The 22142-nt window shown below is 46.3% G+C and overlaps 1 long non-coding RNA gene and 1 other non-coding gene across 2 annotated transcripts; both read right to left on the bottom strand.

Annotated features, from left to right (window-relative positions):
• Positions 1-2100: 2100 nt before the first annotated feature.
• LOC123047690 (U2 spliceosomal RNA) lies at positions 2101-2291 on the bottom strand. Its single transcript, XR_006423078.1, has one exon. It is a non-coding gene; the product is annotated as a U2 spliceosomal RNA (small nuclear RNA).
• Positions 2292-3306: 1015 nt separating this feature from the next.
• LOC123041843 (uncharacterized) lies at positions 3307-5392 on the bottom strand. The gene is made up of 7 exons (XR_006418655.1): positions 5193-5392; positions 4901-4984; positions 4780-4817; positions 4634-4687; positions 4396-4470; positions 4113-4272; positions 3307-3521 (listed from the first exon to the last, which is right to left on the bottom strand). It is a non-coding gene; the product is annotated as an uncharacterized lncRNA (long non-coding RNA).
• Between the last annotated feature and the right edge of the window lie 16750 nt (positions 5393-22142).

Genomic DNA, 22142 nt, shown 5'->3' on the forward strand with positions numbered 1-22142 from the left:
TGGGCCTCTGATGGGCCGTGCCACGTGTCGTCGTATCATAGGCGACTTCGGTCCAATGAACGGATGACATCTGTCCCAACGGTGAGCCGACACGTGTTTCCTCCAGCCAATGATGATTTTACACGTGGAAAATCCCTATTGGTCGGGGCTGTTAACGGGTTATCGGAGCCAAAACCCGACCCGAGAGCTTAACGGCGTTCCGTTACGATGGATGCCACGTGTCGGTCACTCTTGACGAAAGCATTTCTGTGACGCGTGATTTATCGTCATGGAAGTGGACACTTCCGTGATGATAATTTTGGTAATGTCATGGAACACTTCTACGACAGCACAGATATGACTATCTTGATTCTGTCATAAAATCGTCATGGATGTACATGCATGACAAAAAACGCGACCTACTGTGACAAACACGTATCATCACGGAAGTGTAATTTTTTTGTAGTGGAAGGCGAAGGCGTAGTTGCGGTGGCGAACCTTGGATTGGTCGAGAATGATCTCAGCGACTCGCGAGGAAGCCACGTGAAAGCGGAAGACGAGAGGGGAGCACATGGCAACGAAAAAGTCCTCATCACTGCCGCCAAGAACAACTTGGAGCGGAGCAGCGACGATAATGGTGTCGAGGTGGCGGTTGGAGAATTCGAAGACAATGTAGAGGGGTGATGCGAGGTGGAGCTTTGGGGTGGTGATGTCGAGACGAGGATAGTAGCTGCACTCGTCCTTGAACTCGAGCCCTATGGCGTTGCTGCAGCCCATGAAGCGTTGGAGAGCTACCTGGTCGGCTTTTACGTAGGGCAGGTCGAACAAGGGTGATGGCGGTGGCGCAACAGTGAGGATGGGCGCGTCATTAGGGTGAGTTGTGAGGGTGAGGTCAGGTGGAGGAATAGCCGGGGTGTTGGTGGTGGACGGAGCGTGGCCAGAGGTCGGAGCGTGGCCAGAGGCCGGAGGTGGACTGGAAGGTGGAGGAGGCGGAGGGAGGGGCGTGGAGAGAGCCATCGAAGCTCAATCGTCGCTTCGTTCAGTTTATTTTATAACCACGCAATATTATAATAAAGGAATATACATAGTACAATCGGTACAAACACTCGTGCAAACCGGTAGAGAAAATGGATGAAGAGATATGTCCTAAACATTATGCAGCAATGATCCCAAGAAAATAAAATTTACAAACGGTTCCCAAGAGACCTTTGCACACATCAAAACCAACATCTGCCTCCACACTCCTGTGTCGCCGAAGCGCTCACTGGAAGGAAACCACGACCTCCAAAATCTCAAGATCCAGGGCAACATCATCGCCAAATTGGCTTTCAAAACCGATTAACCGACCCGCTACATGTAGCAAGGCACTTGTCGTTGTGGCATGTCGGTTTGGGAAATCGGTTTGGGAACATCCCCATGCTGGCCTAGACTCGGATCCATCACTTCCTACCGATGAAGTTGAAGGAGAACGCTGGAACCGCCATCGTCGGGCCATGCTTCTGGACCATGATCTTGTGCTGACCGATGATGCCGCTTCTGGACAATAGATCTCATCGTCTCAAATAGCCGGCAAGAAGAAAAGGCTATCGGCTTCTCGACGTCATCATGAAGATCGTCGTTCTGAAGAGGATGAAACCAAAGCAGATCTATCTGACGCGGTGCCATCCTCATCACTCCTACGCCACCAAACAAAACAGACCATATCTACACAAACACCATGGAAGCGAAACAGGATCCTCGCCGTCCACCTGAGCAACGAACAGAGGGGGCAGAGGCCATGGCTTCACCGACGTTCTGCAAGGGAAACCGTCGTTGGAGTTATGTAGCTTACAAACGATACCATTGTTCTAAATGTGAATACAACGACGAACTTGTTTACATATAACTTATAAACCTGAATTAGAGGAAGGGGAAGGGGAGGGGTTGGTATATCATGGTTTTTCGATGCTAGAGCACCCAGGTCAATGTTGCGACATACCGAGCGTAGGTTACCTTGTATGAACTAACATATGAATTTAGACCTCATTAGAAATATGTTATGATATTGATGGTTGGATGAATATTTTTTTCAAGTGAATATTTATATATTTTTCAAGATTTTATTTTTACTTTTATGTTGGATTGAGATGCGCTGCCTCTAGTAATAGTGCAACGTTTAGACCGATACGTGAGAATCCATGTACCAGGCTCATATATAGATCCTCTCCCACAAAAAAATTAATATCATATGGACATGATGGTCCATATATCAGATATTAAACTGATAAGAACGGATGTTACACTTCATCTTAGCAAAAAGGTCGAGAAAGTATGGTTTGAAACAAGTGTGCCCCTCCTTTTGTAACCTCCTCGAGTGACTCTTGGCTCTTAGCCAGATGATAGTCCTAAAACAACATTGAGATTATGACATTGGAAGAAGAATCATATTGAATCGACCCAAATTTGCCTGTTGTGAATTGAGTAATATCATGTATAATCAATTGCAATAACACGGAGTGTTAACGTGTGATCTTGCTCCTTAGACCATGCGAGTATCGTGGTCACTTCCGTACGGTGAGCTTTGGGGTTGCTCAAAGGTCACTTGTAACATGGTGATCATAAAAGACAACTTACAGGTTCATCGAAAAGTTTGACAACGGACTAGATAGCTTGAGAGTGGGATTTGCTCCACCGGAGCGAAAGAGTCTTGCCTCTCCATCCCGGCCAGCAGTGGCAGGAGCAAGCTCTCACCAACACATGTATTACTGCTCTTAATCCTCTATTTATCTGAGAAAATTAGCAAGATTTAGTTGATTTGGCCCAGTCTAACATTATATGACTAGTTTGGCCCCCTCTACATTGAGTTTCTGGCTCCGCCACTGCCACCCATAATCGTAGGCATCAGTGGTGGCTATAGCGAGAATAGGCGGCTGCGGGGGAAAGTGGTGGCCGCACGGGTGGGAAGAGAGGGGGCGAAACTTTTGCTCTTGAAGGCGCGGCCCAAGTAAATTTAGTAGAGTTGGGCTCACTTTTGTAGGTGAGGAGTGAAAATTATCCTCCTCCGACCGTTTGAAGGATCGGTTAGGTGTGGCCAGCTGACTAGTTTCCTCCTCTAAAATCTTATTGGGAATGTGTTAGAGATGCTCTAAGCATGATGACATAGTTGTAACAGTTTTAACATACTTCCTCCGTCCCGAATTACTTGTCACTCAAATGGATGTATCCCACTATTTTAATGTTAGATACATCCATTTGAGCAACAATTAATTCCGGATGGAGAGAATATGAAGTTGGACTCGGTGCAAAAGCGTCTTGATTAAGGTAGTCTGCACCCACAAGCATGTTATGGCGACATAATAATAGTAAATAGATTTACAGATCAAGTTGAACTTGCAAACCAAGCGACTAACATTACTCAAGCTAATAATAATCTAACACTTGCCCTCTGCTAATTAGATGTCCCTCAACTGAGACTGAGAAGCACAAGTCGAAACACCGTGACCAGCACTCGACCAGGAGCTCAGGATTTTAATGAGAGTTGCAATGCCACTGCTTGTAGCAAACTGTGGCAAAAAGAAAGAGAGGCGAAGTTAGTCAATTTTCTTACACAATATTCCAAGGCAGTATCAAATCATTTAATTAAATTTTATACATATCAAAGTATCATACATCTTATACGTAAAGCCGCATCAGCTAGCCCTTCTGTTTGATGCAGAATATCCATAAGTAAAAAAAAGGAATCGATTAACAAATGGAACATTGAATGGGGGACTCAAGGCTAAGGAAATTAGGAAGCTAACGGTAAAGGGTGTAACAGTATTTAACATGAAGTGTACGGGTGCATAGGCCACAAGATGGTACTACTCTTAAGGGTAAATCTAGGATGGTTTACAAAGTAGCAACAGCATTAAAGGACGAACAAATAACAAGAAGATGATCACAGCTTGTAGCAAGGATGATGTGAGGTACTCCCTCCGTCCGAAAAAGCTTATCCCTCTAATAAATATATCTAGAATCAAGTTAGTACTAGATATATCTATTTGAGGGACAAGTTTTGGACAAGTTTTTTCGGACGGAGGAAGTACAATACTAATTAGTAGCAAAGGCATAGTGAGTACAAGACACCAACTTTTACATTTGTTACAGTTGGCTACCTCTGGGCCTGTTCGGATTCCCTCCCCTCCACAACTCGGCTCCCGGAGTTGGAGGAGCGGCAGTTCAAAATCACGGAGTGGGGAAGGAGGCGCTCCACAGATCCTCTGATTTCACGGAGCGGGAGGATTATGAACAACCCGTTTATATGACAATGTGGGACTAAAATTAAAAGGGGAGGAATGGTCAAACATCAGTTAAGAAAGCCCTATGCAGAAGTGGAAACGCGGGCAAATTAACTAGAGAAGTTTCATGTAAAAAATAAACAAATAGATTTAATGTTACCTTTGGTTGCAGGAATCTTCTAATTGGTGCTTTGTCAGACAACTCGGCGGTGTATACCAGCTTTCACAGATTCATCTGGATATTTAAAAGTTCCAGCCATCATGAATATAATTGATAGAAAAAAGAAGCAAACTACAGAAACAAATTGGAAACTGGAAATATAATACTCGTAGTGCAGATAGCTTGTAACTGAAAGAAGAAATTAACAACAGGGAAGTCGGAGGGGAAAAAAGTTTACCAACAATATCCACCAGCCAGGTTGATAATGATGCCTTACATGGCTCCCCTGACACTGAAAAGGATACTTGTAATTACAAAATTGTATTGATAAATCATTTACTATAGTATGCGAGTCAGATAATACGATACTATGGTGCATTATACCTAAAGAAGTTCCCTCGCATTGACTTGAAGATGGCAGGCTAGGATAAAGCAAAGAACATACATTATCTGAATGCTAAAAACAAGAGACAGCAAACCAAACAATGCTTTAGTTTTAGTGTACCTCCTCTTGTTCTGAAGGTAGAATCTGGCAAGATAAGAAGCTGGAATTCGGCCTCTTTTCTTGATGTGATGCCTCCGGGAAGAACTAATAAAGAGTGTAGACACATAAATTATAACTGCAACTGAAAATCAATCACACACTTGTTGAAATGGAGCAACGCGTGTGTTGAAATATATTGCGCGTCTCTCTCCATCAGTTCGGACTTATTGGCTTGAGCATGAATTCAATAGTGTGATGACTAGATTGATCAGGTTCACAACATGAGTGAGAATTTGAAGTAGGAGGAACATACCAGGATCCTATGGGAAGAATGTCGTGTGGCCTGTCTCGGCGGTTGGGCAACCGCAGCAGGTCATTGAACTCGGGAGTCTTGGCGATCAAATCCTTGACAATCTCCGCAGCCTTGTACCTCACATAACACCAACTGATGGAGGCCCTGTGTTACAGCAAGAGGTGTTCAGAACTTGAAAATAATGCTACACTGGAAATGCAGAATCATGTCAACTGATATTGAGGTAGATACGAATCAATCACCGAAGCTCCTTGCTGCGATGCATGGCCAGAAACATCTTGTTGAGTTTCACGGCGTCGAGGTGAGAGTTGGGGTACTTCCTGAGGCTGCTAAAACAATGCTCCACCTCCACCAGCAGAACTCCACACGGGGCGCCGGTGGCCATGCAGTTGAGGACTTTGAGCGTGTGGAGGAAGTTGAGGAGGACATTGCCCACGTCGCCAAGCATTTCGACGGACGGTGCGAAGCGGTGGACATAGTTGATGGCGTCGTCCCACTGGCCCAGGAAAACGAGGTGCTTCAGGTGGGCGACGCTGAAGAACACGTTCGTCTCCTGGACAAACCTGAATGGGCATACATACGTGCAAAGGATGGATCAGAATTCAGAACCATGCAGAGATGTGTTAGCAAGCAAGAAACTGTGGAAATCAATTCAGGTGTGGTCCTACGCTTCGAAGGTGGAGAAGAAGCCGCTGCGGCGCTGGAGGAAGGCGAGAAGGCGGCGGTGGCGGAGCCGCGACACGCAGGGGTACTCCGGCGAACGCCGGACTCGCTTCTGCCTGGTGGAGCTGCAGACCTCCATCACGCGAAGGTTACAAGATGCCGATGACTCTCGCTTGCGTTTTCGGTTTGCTGTGGCAGGGTGTGTTGGCCAATTCGGGGTCTCGTCAGTCCTGAACCTCATTTGTTTTCCAGTGTGTGATATCTTGGAGCAAAAATAAACAAATGCACAGTTACCTTCATTGCAGGAATGTTCAAAAGGATGCCCATCTTGAACGACCCGGCAGTCCGGCACAGACCAGCTTTGACAGATTCATCTGGGTATTAAAAGAATTTGCAGCCACTATTAGTAGACGATTTTTTTTTTGCGAGGTACTATTAGTAGACGATTAGGAGAGAAGAAAGAGCAATATACAAATAGCCTGTAAGTGAAAGCAGGAAGTTAACAACAGGAAGACACGGGGGAAATTAGAGAAGTTTACCGAGAATATCTGCCAGCAAGGCTGATGCCTTGCATGATAACCCTGACGCTGGTAAACATGGAGTGCCTATAATCACGAATCATGCTGTTTAATCATGCAGTATAAGATGAATGTAAGGAAGATCATAAGATGCTATCCAACAATATACCTGAAGAAGTCCCCAGCTCAAAGTGACTTGAAGATAGCAGCAGGCTGGAACTGGACAAAGCAAAGCACATTGCATGAGTCATGAGTGTCTGGATGTTTAGAAACCAGAGACATGAGAACCAGAGAGTAGTACCTCCTCTTCTTCCGGAGGTAGAATTTGGTAAGATCGGAAGCTGCAATTCGTCCTCCTTCCTTCTTGTGACGCCTCCGATGAGAACTAGAGGTTACAACACAAGGTACAGTAAGTCAGAACAGTGCCCAGCAAAACTGAAAACCAATCGCATACTTGCTGGGATTCAGATTTAAGTACTACTACTAGGAAGGAGCATATATACCTGCTGCAGGGCCGGATGGGGAGAATGTTGTGTGGCTTATCTCGGCAGTTGGGCAACCGCAGCAGGTCATTGAACTCGGGGGTCTTGGCGATCAAATCCTTGGCAATCTCCGCAGCCCTGTTCCTCACGAGTTGCCAGTCGATGGCGGCCCTTCTCAGAGGAAGAGATGTTCAAAACCTGAAGATTTATCTATGCTACACGCTTACACGTACAGACGTACTTGCATGCAGAATCCCTCAGAATAATGGAACACGGTAGAAAAAAAAACATCAGTCACCTGAGCTTCTCGTTGCGGTGCAAGGCCGAGAGCAAGCGGACGCGCCTGACGGCGCCGGAGGGGGCGTTAGGAAACTCGCTGAGGTCGCGCTCGTAAAACTCAGTCATAATGGCGCCGTGCGGCGTGCCGATGGAGATGGAGTGGATGGTTCTGTGCAGATTGATGAAGCTGAAGAGGAGCCTTCCCTCCTCGCCGAGCATCGCGTCGACCTTGGGCACGAAGCGGACGACGTACTTGATGGCGTCGTCCCACTGGCCCTGCCTCGCGAGGCGCTGCAGGTGCTCCACTCTGAAGAACACGGTCGTCTCCTGCAGCAGCCTGAATCAAGTGCGTACGTGCAAAGGATTGATCTCAGCCGAGCGACGCGAAGAAAGAAACCGACGGGATTTAGGCGTGGTGATAGTACTGATACGTACGCTTGGAAGGTGGAGCTGAAGCCGTGGCGCGAGAGGAAGGCGAGGAGGAGGCGGCGACGGAGCCGCGAAACGCATGGGTACTCCAGGGAGCGCCGCACGGAGGAGGGATTGCGTTTGCGCTTGGGCTCGCCGGAGCCGCACCGGGGGCCGGAGAACTTCATCACGGCGAAGTGCCGATCTGGGGTTCGGGATTGCTGGGGCTGATGATCGCGCCCGCACCCCGGTATAAATCCTGGGGTACGTACCCCGTTCTTCTCCCCCTCTCCCATCCCTCCCCTTCCCCTTCCACTCCCCTCTCCCAGGCTCAACGGCTCGGTTCGAAAAAAAAAGGGTTCGACGGCTCGGAGCACCAAACCACAAGTCCACAGCACGTAGGGCCTTATTTTTTTTCTATTTTTCCGCACATGTTTATGGCTTTTTAGATGATTATTTTTTGTTGTTTTTGGCTTTTCGGTCTTTCTTGACTTTTCGACAAAACAAAATCGAGGAAAAAATTACGCGAAAAATGTGTTTTTTTGCTTTCACAGTAGGCACGGCCGTGCCGTTCGGAAAAGAAAAAAATAAAGATTTTTTTTCCTTTTTGCTTCCGCGAGAGGTAAGGATTTGCTTTGCTCTCGGAAAAGAAAAAAAATGTGTTTTTTTTTCTTTTTGCTTCCGCAAGAGGTATAACCATGCCTCTCGGAAAAGAAAAAAAGTGTTTTTCTTTTTCTTTTGCTTTCGAGAGAGGTACGGATTTGCTTCCACGAGAAGCACAACGGTGCCCCTCGAAAACCGAAAAAACGCATTTTCTCTACTTCTTCTTTTCTTCTGTGGGAGGCACGAATTCCTTCCACGAGAGGCACGGCCGTGTTTCTCGGAAATGGAAAATAGAAGTCGTTTTCTTATTTTCCCTTCTGCAAGAGGCACGGTTTTGTTTTCGTGAGAGGCGCGAAAAAAATGTGTTTTCTTTTTTTTCTTTTATGAGAGGCACGGTTTTGTTTTCGTGAGAGACGCGGATTTGCTGGTCGTGCCTAGTCCTGACCATGGGAAGGCCGGCCCGGACGGCCCGGCCCGAAAAAGCCCGATCTGGCCCGGCCCGACGCTGCCTCCGGGCCGGGCTCGGGCCTAGTTTTTGAGCCCGAAGGCCGGGCCAGGGCCCGTCGTTTTTGCCATTTTCTGAAGGTCGGGCTGGGCCGGCCCGAAGCCCGATGGGCTTTTATGTGCTCGGGCCGGGCTCGGGCCCAGAAACACAGGCCCGATGGCCGGGCCGGGCCGGGCCCAGGCCTGAGTTTTTTGTGTCGGGCTTGGCTAGGCCCGGCCCGAAGCCCGGCACGGCCCGAGGTTTGGCCAGGTATAGCCGTGCCTCTTGGAAAAGACTTTCAGAAAAGAAAAAAAACCATGCTCCCGGTGTGGTTTTTTCATCCGTTATTCGTGAAAAAAAATTGTCAAGACCTATCAACACGAGATCTACTTTTGAAGATCTCGACGCGAGGAATGCAATGGTGAAAATGGTTTGAGATTTGGACGCACAGTTTAATACATAAACATTTATCTACAAAAAAAAGGAAAACTTCAAGGTTGCGGCAAATGGCGCATCTCGAAAGGTGGAAGTGATCTTTGGAAGAAATACTCATGAATTAGCGGTTTCGGTTTCATTGTTGACCAATGACACAACCTCCACCAGAGCTATGTCTCGCCTCCGATGAGCATCCTACTGGGTCGGCCCATTAATGTGGCACCAGTGTGAGTTTTTTGTATGGTTTTTTCTCAGTTTTCACAGGTTTCCTCTTTTTTTCAATATATTTCTATATCTTTCACACATATTGTACATTTTTAGTCTACATCAAGAAATTTTTTCATACATGTTTAACATTCAAATACATTATTAATCTCTTTCAAACATATGTTCTGATGTAGATTTTTTTTCATACACATTGTACATTGTACATTTTTTGTACACATATAAAACATTTTTTTATACACACCAATGTTTTTGAAATACATTATTAATATTTTTTTGAAATGCATGTTTTGAACACTCTTCAGAATACATGTTAAGCATTATCAAATACATGTTGAAAATATCTTTTGAATGATACAAAACATTTGTTTTAACTATAGAGACATTTTTTTATGTTGTGTATACACTTTATATAATATCATAATATTTTTTAAATGCATGATTTTTTTAAAAGTAACATATATACTTCAATGATAAAAACATTTATTTGAGTTACATGATTTTATTAAAAGTTCACATACGTTTGATTGAAACATGTGTTTTCTTTAATTGTCATGAATAGTCTTTTAATGCTATCAAAAAATTTAAACTACTCTGTTGAAAAACTTATACCATGTTAACATTTTTCAAATTCACGGTGATTTCTAAAAAAATCTTAAGTATATGAAATTCACTGGGGAAGGGATGATACAAGTACTAAATATGTTCATCCCCAATATCATAAATCCTGCCCTTTCCCATCCATTCCCCTCTTCCCCTTCCACTCGCCTCTCACAGGTTCAATGGCTCGCTTCGCAAAAAATAGGTTCGATGGCTCGGTGCACCAAAGCAGAAGTCCACGAAACTTCTTTTTTTCTTTGCAAACCACAATGTTGTGGACTTTGTTGAGAAGTCCACAACATGTAGGGCCTTGGGTATCCATTGACTCGTTTGGGTCAGACCTGATCGGTTGGGTTATGGGTTTCAATGCTTACCAATGACACAACCTCTGGGAAAGCTATGTCTCGCCCGTTGCGAGACGGAGAACGGCCTCGCCTTCGGTGAGTGTGCTACTAGGCCGGCCATTACTGATACAAATCATTTTTTTAAATTATACAGACATTTTTTACGCTATAAACACTTTTATAAAAGTCACAAACATATTTTTGAAATGCTTGTATTTTTTAAAATATAACATTCTTAATGATAAAAACATTTATTTGAATTACACGACTTTTTATTAAAAAACCACATACATTTTTTTGAAACACGTGGTTTTCTTAAACTTTCATGAATAATTTTGAATGCTATCAACATTTTAAAATTACTCTAGCAAAAAAAATTATACTGTGTTAACATTTTTCAAACTCAGGTGATTCAAAAAAAACTTAAGAACATTAATGTCTATTTGGTTAATGTTTATTAGAGGCTGTGCTGGCTCTACACACTGATGATGCTCTTATATGTCTATTTGGTCAATGTGTAGCCGACCTGGTGTCCGTACATCTTCGCAAAATCAGGGGGTACCAATCCTACCAGCGCATTAGAAGGAAGGCTACCACCGGCCGTTCCTTCGCAGTGTAGTCACATCCATGCGGGCACGCCCACATAGCGTCGATGGCGGGTGCGGGGGCGACCAGAGGGGCGACCACGGGCGCGCCGGCATCATCGGCCGTGGATCGCCAGCGGGTCGGCGGCCGGTTCTGGGCTTTGGCGGATTCCGATGAGGACGATGTGGACGAGGATGGGGATGGGCCGGCAGCCTCCCCGTCGTCTCCAACCCCATTTGATCTCATTTGCGAGTTTTTTCATTCCGGCTACGACGAAGATGAAGTGGCAACGACAGTCGACAAGACACCCCGATGATCCGTCGCGTCGTGCATCGGAGAATGGCGGCGACGGCCATCATGCCATGGAAGGGCCCCTTGCCTAAGGTAAGTCTCTCAAACTTAACACTTTTCGACATGATTTGTCCGGATTCAAGGATTACTATTACGAGAAGGAAGAAAGCACGCCGGGCAAGGCCTCGATCGGCGCCGGTGGTGACCGCGGCTGCGACGCCGGCGAACCCGGCGATCCAGATCACGACGGCTTGTCGGGAGCGTTTTAATTCTCTCGTGGGCCGAAGTGGGCCGGTTTTGGCTGAAACCTCACTTAATTTCGTTGGGCCGGGGACAGTTGGGTATGAGGCCCAGACTAGTCCGGTGTCTATCGATATTGAGCGCGCTGTCGCATGCATCAGGACGATCGATCTATCGACGTCGCGATCTTCCTTGCTGCGCGCTAGGGTTTTTCGGCGAAGGAAGCCTCGACTTCGCTCCTGTGGTCTTGCCCGTGCCAAGCGTATTCCTCCCCTAGGGGCCATGACTGGCCGTGGGGCGGGTATGCCGCCGGGGAAGAAGCACGCTGCCCCGGCCGGGGCTGGCCGCGCCGGGGGTGCGCCGCCGCCGGCTTCTGGCACCGGCCGTGGTGCTGCGCCGCTGCCGTCTTCTGGCTCCGGTCGTGGAGCAGCGCCGCCGACGGACTCTGGTGCTGGCCGTGGAGCTGCGGTGGTCCTTGGGAATGCACATGCGGCTGCGGGGCGAGGAGGAGGTGCTCCACCCGGGGCTCGGCCGCCGGCACAGGGACCGGCGGTGGTGCCTGTTGTGGGTCGGGGCGGGCCGGCTCATGGTCCTCGCCCGCTGGCGCAAGGCCCGACTGTGGTAGCCGCTGCGGGGCAGGGTGGTGCGCTCACACCGAGGCCGCCTCCGCCGAGGAACCAGGTCGTGACGCCCAGTCATCAGCCTCGGGCGGCTCCGCCGCCTCACTGCGTCGCGAGGCCGCTGCAGAATTGCCTGGGCCGGTGCAGACGCATGCACCGCCGCCTCAAAACGTGGGTGCTGGAGGTGCTTCTGGACCGCCCCAAGGTCAATGGGGTGACGATGGTTACAACGCGTATGGTGATGGCCAATACCGTGGTTCGTCGTCGATGGGTGGTGGACGCGGATATGCTTGGCAGAGTGATGGTACTGCGGAGAGATTTTTTCTCGGTCCTCCGGGTGGTTTTGTTGAGGGGGCCTCTGGCCCTGACTATCGATAGCGGGGTGGATACCGCGGTCATCGTGGTGGTCGAGGTGGTCGTTTTCGTCAACGGCAGTTTCCTCCGCCTGTAGTCGTCGAGCAGACGGCCGCCGTCGGGGCTGCCGAGGCGCCGGTTCTGTCCGGTCAGGCTATGGATGTGGTGACGGCGCTCGCCAATGCTGAGATACCTGGGAATGAGACCAGAGCGTCAACTTCAGTGGAGGCGGCAGACAGGGCTGATTCAGATAGAGCGTCCAAGTGGGCGCGCAAGAAAGAGAAAATGTTGTGCTATCGTTGTGGAGAGAAGGGTCATTTTATTGCTGAATGTGTGGTTGAACTATGTGATACTTGTGGCAAGCCGGTACATGATACGGGGTACTGCTCGATTTTGCGTGATAGATGCCGTCTCTTACTATGTATGGTGTATATTGTGCTGAGCTCATGTTTTTTGAGTCTCCTAGTGCGAGAGAGATTCCATAGGAGACCCAGAGTATGACCAATAGGGTGGTGAAAGTTACCAAAGGAGATGTCTCTGAGACCCAGATTGTGTAGAGGCTTAAGGAGTTAGCTCCAGGTGACTTCCAGTGGGAGCTCGTTAGTCTCGAGGCCAACATGTTTAAGGTTGATTTTCCTTCGGTTGAGGATCTGCAGAGACTTCTGAGTTTTGGGTTGTGCAGAGTACCTGGCACAGAATGTATCCTCGAGTTCCACGAGTGGAAGAAGGTCGAGCCTCAGGACAAGCCTCTTACTCAGGTTTGGTTACGTTTTTCCGAGGCTCCCTCGAAGCCGATGCAGGATGCTAGGGTCGTGGCTAGCTTGGGCATTATGGTGGGAAAAACTGAGAGAGTGGATATGGCTTTTACCCGAACTCATGGGGTAGCCCGACTGCTGGTGAGTGTTCTGAATATTGAGTTCGTGCCTGATGCGGTCAAGTGGACATATAGAGGCCAGATTTATAACCTCGAGATTGAGTTTGAGGATGTTGATATGTTCGCTGAGGCTATCAATGGGACTGATGTAGACATGCACGAGCGAGATGACAGCTCAGGCGCTAAGGAGGCACCAGTCGATGATGCTAGACGAGAGTTGTCCAACGGACCGGGGCCCGTTTCTCAGACGCCCGGGGATGGGACGGCACCACCCTCTTCGATGCTTATGACTTCTCTGAGATTTGGGTCCTTTGAGCCTGCTTCTGCGCCTCCCAGACTCTGGAGTGACCGGATGGAGTCCGACGATGTGTTTGAGCGCATGTTACCTACCCTGGATATTGAGGATGCTGATAGTCCCGTTCTCGGGGGCTCGACGACCTCGGTCGAGGGAGGGGGAGGAGCTTCGGTAGGTGGCCACTTTTTCTCCTGTTCTGCACGTTGTCTCACCTCAGGCCACGGTTTCAGTATTGGAGGTTCTACCTAGGGGAGGGGATCCGGGGCAGGTGGCCTCGGCGCCTTCTTCTCCTGTCGCGGCGACAGAGCCAAAGTTGGCGGCTCAGCTTTCAAGAGGAGGCTCGGGGCAGGTGGCCTCGGCTCCCTCTTCCCTTGGGGCGCCTAGGGTGGCCGCACCTCTTGTGGCGCCGGCGAGTCCCTCTAGCCAGAGGGTCGGGATGGGTGGGGAGTACGGGCAGGCGGCCCATAAGCTTCCCTCCCCCGGTACGCCTATGTCTCAGTGCTGCGGTGCGCGGTTGGCGTCAGTGGCGCCGTGGAGTTCCCCGTCGCCGCTTTTGGGCGCTCTTGTTGTCTCGTCGATGGAGGCTGACCTTCTGGGTGTTGGGGGTGAGGCAGGAGGCCCCACTCCGAGCAGGGTCACTCGGGAGGAGGTTATTGCGTTTGGAGGGATTTCGGATCCGGTCTCTACGGGGCGACGGATGAGCTGCCGTCTCCAGGATCATTCAGAGGTTGATGACATGCAGCAGCGGTGCGCCATGAGGGCGGCCAAGCTTTGTGACGTTGAGGTTACTACTGGAATGTCGGTCAATACCTCTAATTCCATTCTGCATTTTTCTAATCATGAGATTATTAATAATGCAAACCTATTAGGAGTTTCACTAGGTAGCAATGATAGTGAAATTTCAAATTCCGTTAATGATATCCTGGATTTGGAGGCGGAGCGCGCTTTAGAAATGATTCGAAACTTAGCAGCGGTTAAACCCATGAATAATTCCGATATTGATGCATTGGGGGTCAGGGTGCTCGATAATTTTTGTGCGGGTCTTGCACCATCCCTTCCTAAAGCTGAGGAGGAGGATGATACCTTTGAGGCTGTAGTAGTTAGGTCCACAAAGCCTGGTTGTGACGACCGGCTGGAGAATCAGAACAAACCTAAACGCAAGTGGAAGCGGAAGATTTACCTGGTTTCGGCGGTGCATAGGAGTGCTAGGATCCATACTGCTAAAAACTTTCATGACGAAATATGAAAGGAATCTTTTGGAATAGCAGAGGTCTGAAGGACTTGGCTAAAAGAAGGTTTCTTGCAGAGGCGTCTATCGAGCATAGACTGGATTTTATTGCATTGTCGGAAACTGGTAGAGATAATTTTTCGCCACAGTTTCTCAATACTTTATCGGGAGGTATTGATTTTGATTGGCATTGTCTGCCTTCGAGAGGAAGATCGGGTGGGATCTTACTCGAAGTTAGATGCGATTTGCTTGAAGTCCGAAGTGTGGTGATGGGAGACTTCGCAGTTAAGTTTCGGGTGCGATCAAAGGCCGATGGGTTTAATTGGGCTCTGGTGGCGGTATATGGTGCCACGCAGCCCGAACTCAGACCAGAGTTCTTGGCAGATCTTGTTCGGATTTGCGGCTCTAAGTAGCTCCCAATCCTGGTTGGGGGTGATTTCAACATTATTATAAGGCGAGAGGAAAAGAACAATCATAATGTCGACGGAAGGTGGTCGTTTATGTTTAATACCATTATTGAAGGCTTGGATCTGAGAGAGATAGAGCTTTCGGGTAAAAAATTCACCTAGGCCAATGTGTTGCCAAATCCAAAGTTTGAAAAGCTGGATCGAGTCCTAGATAGCGTCGAATGGGAGCAGAAGTTTCCCTTCATAACGGTTCGGGCACTTTCGCATGGTATTTTAGACCACACGCCTTGATTTGTGGACTCTGGTGAGGCAACCCACTTGGGGAACAAAAAGTCATTTTTGTTCGAACTGGCTTGGTTTGAACGAGAAGGCTTCTTAGATCTTGTAGCCAGGGAATGTTCTAAGGATGAAGGAGGCAGGACTGCGATTGAGCATTGGCATAATAAGATAAGGCACTTGAGAAGTTTCCTGCATGGGTGGGCTAAGCATCTTAGTGGGATTTATAAGGTCGAAAAGGAAAGGCTTCTTACCCTTATCCAGTCCCCAGATTTAAAAGCCGAATCCACAGTTCTGCCGGCCTCGGAGCTTCATGCTAAGCTTGAGGCGGGGATGAGATTGAAAGAGCTTCTTCGTGAAGAGGAATTAAAGTGGGCGCTGCGGGCCAAGGTTCACCGAGTTGTCCAGGGGGATGCGAACACTCAATTCTTTCACATGATCGCCAATGGCAAGCACAGAAAGAAGAGGATCTTTCGGCTTGAATAAGATGAAGGAACGATTTTAGGACAGGAGAACCTAAAATTATACATAACCGAATACTACAAGCAGTTGTTTGGGCCTCCAGAGGATAAATGTGTATCTCTGGATGATTCTAGGATTGAGGATGTTCCTCAACTTGCTGCTGATGAGAATGATATTTTGATTGCCCCTTTTTCTGAGAAAGAGGTGTTTGAGGCCATTTCACAGATGAAAAATAATAAGGCTCCGGGACCGGATGGATTTTCCGACGAAGTTCTATAAAAAATGTTGGAATATTATTAAGGGGGATTTGTTACCGATGTTCCATGATTTATTCTCAGGACAGCTTCAGTTATTTCACCTGAATTTTGGAACGATAACCCCGCTTCCTAAGAAAATAGAGGCTGTGAGAATTGAGCAATTCAGGCCCATCTGTCTTCTTAATTTTAGTTTCAAAATCTTTAGCAAGGTTGGGACTAATAGGCTCACACAGATTGCGCATTCTGTGGTGCAGCATTCCCAAACTGCTTTCATGCCAGACAGAAACATCCTAGAAGGGGTTGTGGTCCTTCATGAAGCGCTCCACGAGATTCACACGAAAAGACTAGATGGAGATTTTTTTCAAGGTGGATTTCGAGAAAGAATACGATAAAGTCAAATGGCCTTTCCTTTAACAGGCCTTACGTATGAAGGGTTTTGATGAAGCCCGTGACGCCAGGTAGAATCTTTCACGCAAAAAGAGAGTGTTGAAATTAAAGTGAATGACGACATAGGTCATTATTTCCAGACACATAAGGGCCTAAGACAAAGTGATCTGATGTCTCCTATTTTGTTTAACATTGTGGTTGATATGTTGGCAATTCTAATAGGAAGGGCTAAGGAAGCTGGTCAGGTGGGTGGCTTGGTGCCTCATCTAGTTGGTGGAGGTGTATCTATCCTAAAGTACGCTGATGATACGATCATCTCTATGGAGCACGACTTGGCAAAAGCGAGAAATATGAAGCTGGTGTTATGCTTATTTGAACAATTGACCGGGTTGAAGATTAACTTTCATAAAAGTGAATTGTTCTGTTTTGGTAGAGCCAATGAGGAACAAGAGGCTTATAGGCAATTGTTTGGATGTGAATTGGGGACTTTACCTTTTACGTACTTAGGTATACCCATTCACCATCTTAAGCTGACAAACAGAGAATGGAAGTGTATCGAAGATCGGTTTGAGAAGAAACTGAGTTGTTGGAAGGGTAAGCTCATGTCATATGGAGGCCGATTAATTCTTATTAATTCGGTGCTCACAAGTATGCCTATGTTTCTCTTGTCTTTCTTCGAAGTCCCAGTTGGTGTTAGGAAAAGGATGGACTTCTATCGATCCCAATTCTTCTAGCAGAGGGATGAACTAAAAAGAAAATACAGACTCGCCAAACGGGATATCATTTGTCGACCAAAAGACCAAGGGGGTCTTGGCATTGAAAATCTTGAAGTCAAGAACAAATGTCTTCTCAGCAAGTGGCTGTATAAGTTATCAGTTGAGACTGATGCCACGTGGGCGCAAGTTCTCCATAGTAAGTATCTGCAGTCCAAAACTTTGTCCCAGGTGATAGTGAGACCGACGGACTCGCCTTTTTGGAAGGGGCTCATGAGAGTTAAATCAACCTTTTTCAATAGGACAAAGTTTATAATCGGTAATGGCACTACCACGCGTTTCTGGGAGGATACCTGGTTAGGAGAGATGCCACTGGTGCTTCAATACCGGTCCCTTTATAGTATTGTTCAATGATGTGATGCTTATGTTGCAATGATACTTCAGTCCATTCCCCTTAATATTCATTTTAGGAGGACGCTTGTCAGCAATCATTGGGAAGCGTGGCTTCATTTAGGGAGTAGACTGATGGAGGTTCAGCTATCTCAACAGCCCGATCAGTTGCGCTGGAAGCTCATTAGGTCTGGAGAGTTCACAGTTAAATCGATGTATCTCGATGCTATCAACTCTAGCACCATTCCTAGTTCAAAATAAGTTTGAAAAGTCAAAGTTCCTTTGAAAATTAAAGTGTTTATGTGGTTTGTACATAAACAAGTCATATTAACAAAGGATAACTTGGTAAAGCACAACAAGACAGGATCTACTGGGTGTAGTTTTTGTGATCGGGATGAAACTATCAAACACTTTTTTCTTGATTGCCCGTTGGCCAAAGTTTTGTGGCAGATGGTGCACATTGCCTTTAGCATTACTCCTCCGAATTTTGTTAGCACGTTATTTGGAACGTGGCTTATTGGGATAGAGTCTGAAACAGCTAGACACATTCGCGTAGGAGTATGTGCTTTATTGTGGGCAATTTGGAACTGCAGAAATAATTTGGTTTTTAACAGAACAACAAATATTCATTTTTTGCAGGTTATCTTCTGAGCCACTTTGTTGATCCGTATGTGGTCGCTACTCACTCCGACGGAGGCCAGGGAGCGTTTGGTTACTGGATCTATCCGGTGAGAGATGGTAGCACGGGATATCTTCAACCGGTTTGGATGGCGGTCATGTAATAGGATAGGCAATTAATCTTCCTATCTTTCTTATGCCAGCCAGTTGTGGCCTTTTGGCTTTTGTGTATTTGGCACTGTGACTCTTTGTGAGCTTGCCTTTACTTTTGGTTCAGACTTTAAGACCTTGTTGAACCTATTTGCTTATTTATAAAGTTGGTCGTATGCATCGTTCTGATGCAGAGGCCGGGGAGCCCCCCCTTTTCAAAAAAAAGAAAAAAACATAACATCGATGGCGACAACCAAGCTATGCCCACATAATCATGGCAATGGTTATCCGCCCATGAACCCAATGGGTAAAAACCCTATTAGGGTAAGGGTTTGGGAAAGTTAAACACCAATGGGTTTGTAAAAAGAAAAAAATGAACTCATTAGGTAAGCCAGGTACGGGTATGGGAAGGCCGTGTACCGCCTACCTGCATTCACTAAAGTGGTTCAAACGACTATGTGTGTGTGTGTTGAAATGCTGAAATTTATGTTCAAATGCTGAAATGTGACATGTTTATGTGCTGAAATGCTGAAATGTGACACTGAAATGCTAAATGTATTTGCTGAAATACTATAGTATTGTGTATATGTGCTGAATTACTAAAATATATATGTTTAAAAACATTGAGATCCATGTGCTGAAATGCTGAAATATATGTGTTTAAACATTGGGATCCATTTGCTGAAATGCTGAAATGTTGTTTATATGTACTGAAATGCTAAATATACATGCTGAAATATTGTGTTTTACATACTGAAATGCTGAAAATATACATGGCAAAAAGTGAATTGAAAGGTGACCGAGATGGGTATATTTACATGCGGGTATTACCCACATCTATCCAGGTATGGGCATGAGATCAATATGAAACCCGAGGTGTGGGTAATAAGGGTACGAGTTTGGGTGAAAAATATCGGGACAAGTGCAGGTTTAGTCGAGCATTACCCGTACCCAAACCGTCTAGGTGCCATATTGATGCCCACAGGTACTACGGGACAATATATGCCTGGCATGATGGAAACCGACGAAGTCGTTGGGACTGCGCTGCCTAGTGCATGAGAATCAAAGCATGGACGCAGATCATGTCCTAGTAACTAAGGTGATGTAAGAGGACTATAAGGATTTAAATGTTATATTTTCGCTGAGTTGGAGGACGGGGAAGAAGAGAAAGAGAAACGTGTTGTTGCTAGCTATAGCACGGGTCTCAAGAAACTTTATGAAAGTGTAAGGTGGACCATGTGTTAATAAAGTAGCACGTCTTTGTAGGTAACTACTACACATGTTGGTTATACATGACATGGCAACATCCTATAACAAGAAGCTGGTTACTTACTCTCTGGTAAGAGTGGTTGGGTAACCCCCAAGTGTAAGAGTGAAGCAAACTAGCCATAAGTATTTCCCTGAGCAGAGAACCAAGGTTTATCGAACCAGTAGGAGTTCTTCCAGAAAACAAAGTCACGGGCACCTGCACATAAAACACAAAACAAACTTTCCGCAACATTTCAAAAAGGTTGTCAAGCTTCTCGTCTTGCTAGTTAAGGATAAATTGCATGGTATGATAGGATTTCTTTTTTGCGAATGACGGTATGATAGGAATTGATAGATAGGTAAAATAAATAAAATGATGCAACAAAGACAAGTATTTTTGTAGATGTTTTCAGTAATAAAACCTTGGGGCCATAGGTTCACTAGTGGTATATCTCCAAGCAAATAAGTGTGGTGTAGTGAACAAATTATAGTTGGGCAGCGATTAAATTACAATATTTATATTTATGACTATGATTATTGATGACATAATATTGTATAGGCATTACGTCGGTCATATGTAGGTCGTTATCCAACTAGATCTACAACTAATAATCCACTCAAAGACCGCTATCCAACATGAATCTTGAAGTATTAAGTTCATGATAGATAGAGACTTGCAATAAGCATGATGACATTATATGGACAGTAAAGCTAGCATCTATCTGTGATAAAGAAATCATCAATTTTATCTTTAGTGGGAACAATACAATACGTGTTCATTTCATTTCTGTCACTGTGATCAAGCACCACAAGATTGAACCCATTAGTATGCACCACTTCCTCTGAAGAACTACATATCGACCTTGGCCAGAGACGACAAATAGATCGAAAACATACATAGCTACTTGATAAATAACAAACATATCTATAATTTATGAACTATTCATGCTATATTTAAATCATCTATTTATGTTTTTGGAAAATATTTATTTTGACTAACCTATTAATCCAGTTTTAGAGAGCCAGTTCATGTTTTCTATTGTTTTGGGTTTTTGGCCATAGGTGTATTATGGTTTTGTCGCAAAGGGTAAGTTGGGAGGGCAATGCAGATGACCATCGGGAGTAGCCGTAGTCGGTGTTTGATGTGGGGTCGTTGACTTCCGGCGACCAGTGGCGACAACGTCCGGTAGGGGTCAAAACAGTAGATGATAGTAGAAAAGAAAATGACAAGGGGAATGAGCATGGAGAAAGAAGTTGATACACCTACGGTCTATGCATCGCAAATTAAATGTTAGGTAACTTAGGGTGGGATGCACGTAGGAATAAAATATTAGAAATTTAAGCACAAGAACAAAATTGACGAAGCCAGTCATGTCCTGGTAATCAAAGAACCAAACGGACGCAAGTTCTGACGAACAGAACTTAAGGGATGGGCTAAATTCGTGAGGAACCAGAGAGTAATTTTCGTAAAACATAACTTGATAGAACAAGAACGAAAACCTTAGGAGTGAAAATGAAATCAAATGGTACAAAAATCATTGCGGTTGGAAGAACGAAATCATTACGGTATCTGGTAAGAAAAAATGCAGGAGAAAGCAATCCAAGGCTTTCCACAAATTGAGGTTTCATCGTACAAGGATGGAATTTTCTAATCAAATGATGGATATTTGAGAGACGTCATCATGTACTGTACGAAAATGAAAGGTTCGCAAAAGGAGTGTTGTTGGGGACATAACTACTGAGTATAAACCATCCAGGAGGGGCCGGTTCACCCTCAACTATATTGAAGCCCATGAAGACCAAGAAGATGGCGCTTTACTGATGAAGCTTAAAGGCCCAGAGCCCAAAGGCGGATTAGGGCCCATAGATGTAAACCGCCGTGATTGTATAACTTGTATTGTAAGTTAGGAAAGGGGAGACCGAGCCGGACACTTGTATAAGCCGGCCTCGGGACTCTGTAAACCGGTCGGGCGTCAACCTGAGTATATAAAGGGACGACCGAACGACGGTTCAGGAAAAAGAAACAACAACTCGAGACTCAGGCAAAGCATATTTCGCTCCCTGGTCATCAAAACCCAATCAATTCCATCACAACTAGACGTAGGCTTTACCTTCATCGAAGGGGCCGAAGTAGTATAAACTCTCATGTCCTTTGTCCGGTTTAACCCCTTCAAGCTAACCCGTCGCGATGGCTCCATGACTAAGTCCTTTCATGAGGACATCTGACGTGATATTTCCATGACAGTTGGCGCCCACCGTGGGGCTATCGCACGATGGTTTCGAGTTCTTGAAGGGCAGCTTTGAAGGACTCAAAGGGTACGCGGTTGGCCGGATGACAAAGAGTCGTCGCGGCAAGCTCTACATCGACGACGCATGATGGGGCCCCGAGGTCGGCTCAATTGAGTACGGGTACCATGTCCCGTTTGGCGGAATTCATGTTTTCATCGGCAAGATCGGCGAACCGGGCCCTGAGCCAGACATCTGCACTGACCTCATCAAGACGGCTCAGCATGT

This window comes from Triticum aestivum, chromosome 2B (assembly GCF_018294505.1).
Source record: "Triticum aestivum cultivar Chinese Spring chromosome 2B, IWGSC CS RefSeq v2.1, whole genome shotgun sequence".
NCBI classification, from domain to species: domain Eukaryota; kingdom Viridiplantae; phylum Streptophyta; class Magnoliopsida; order Poales; family Poaceae; genus Triticum; species Triticum aestivum.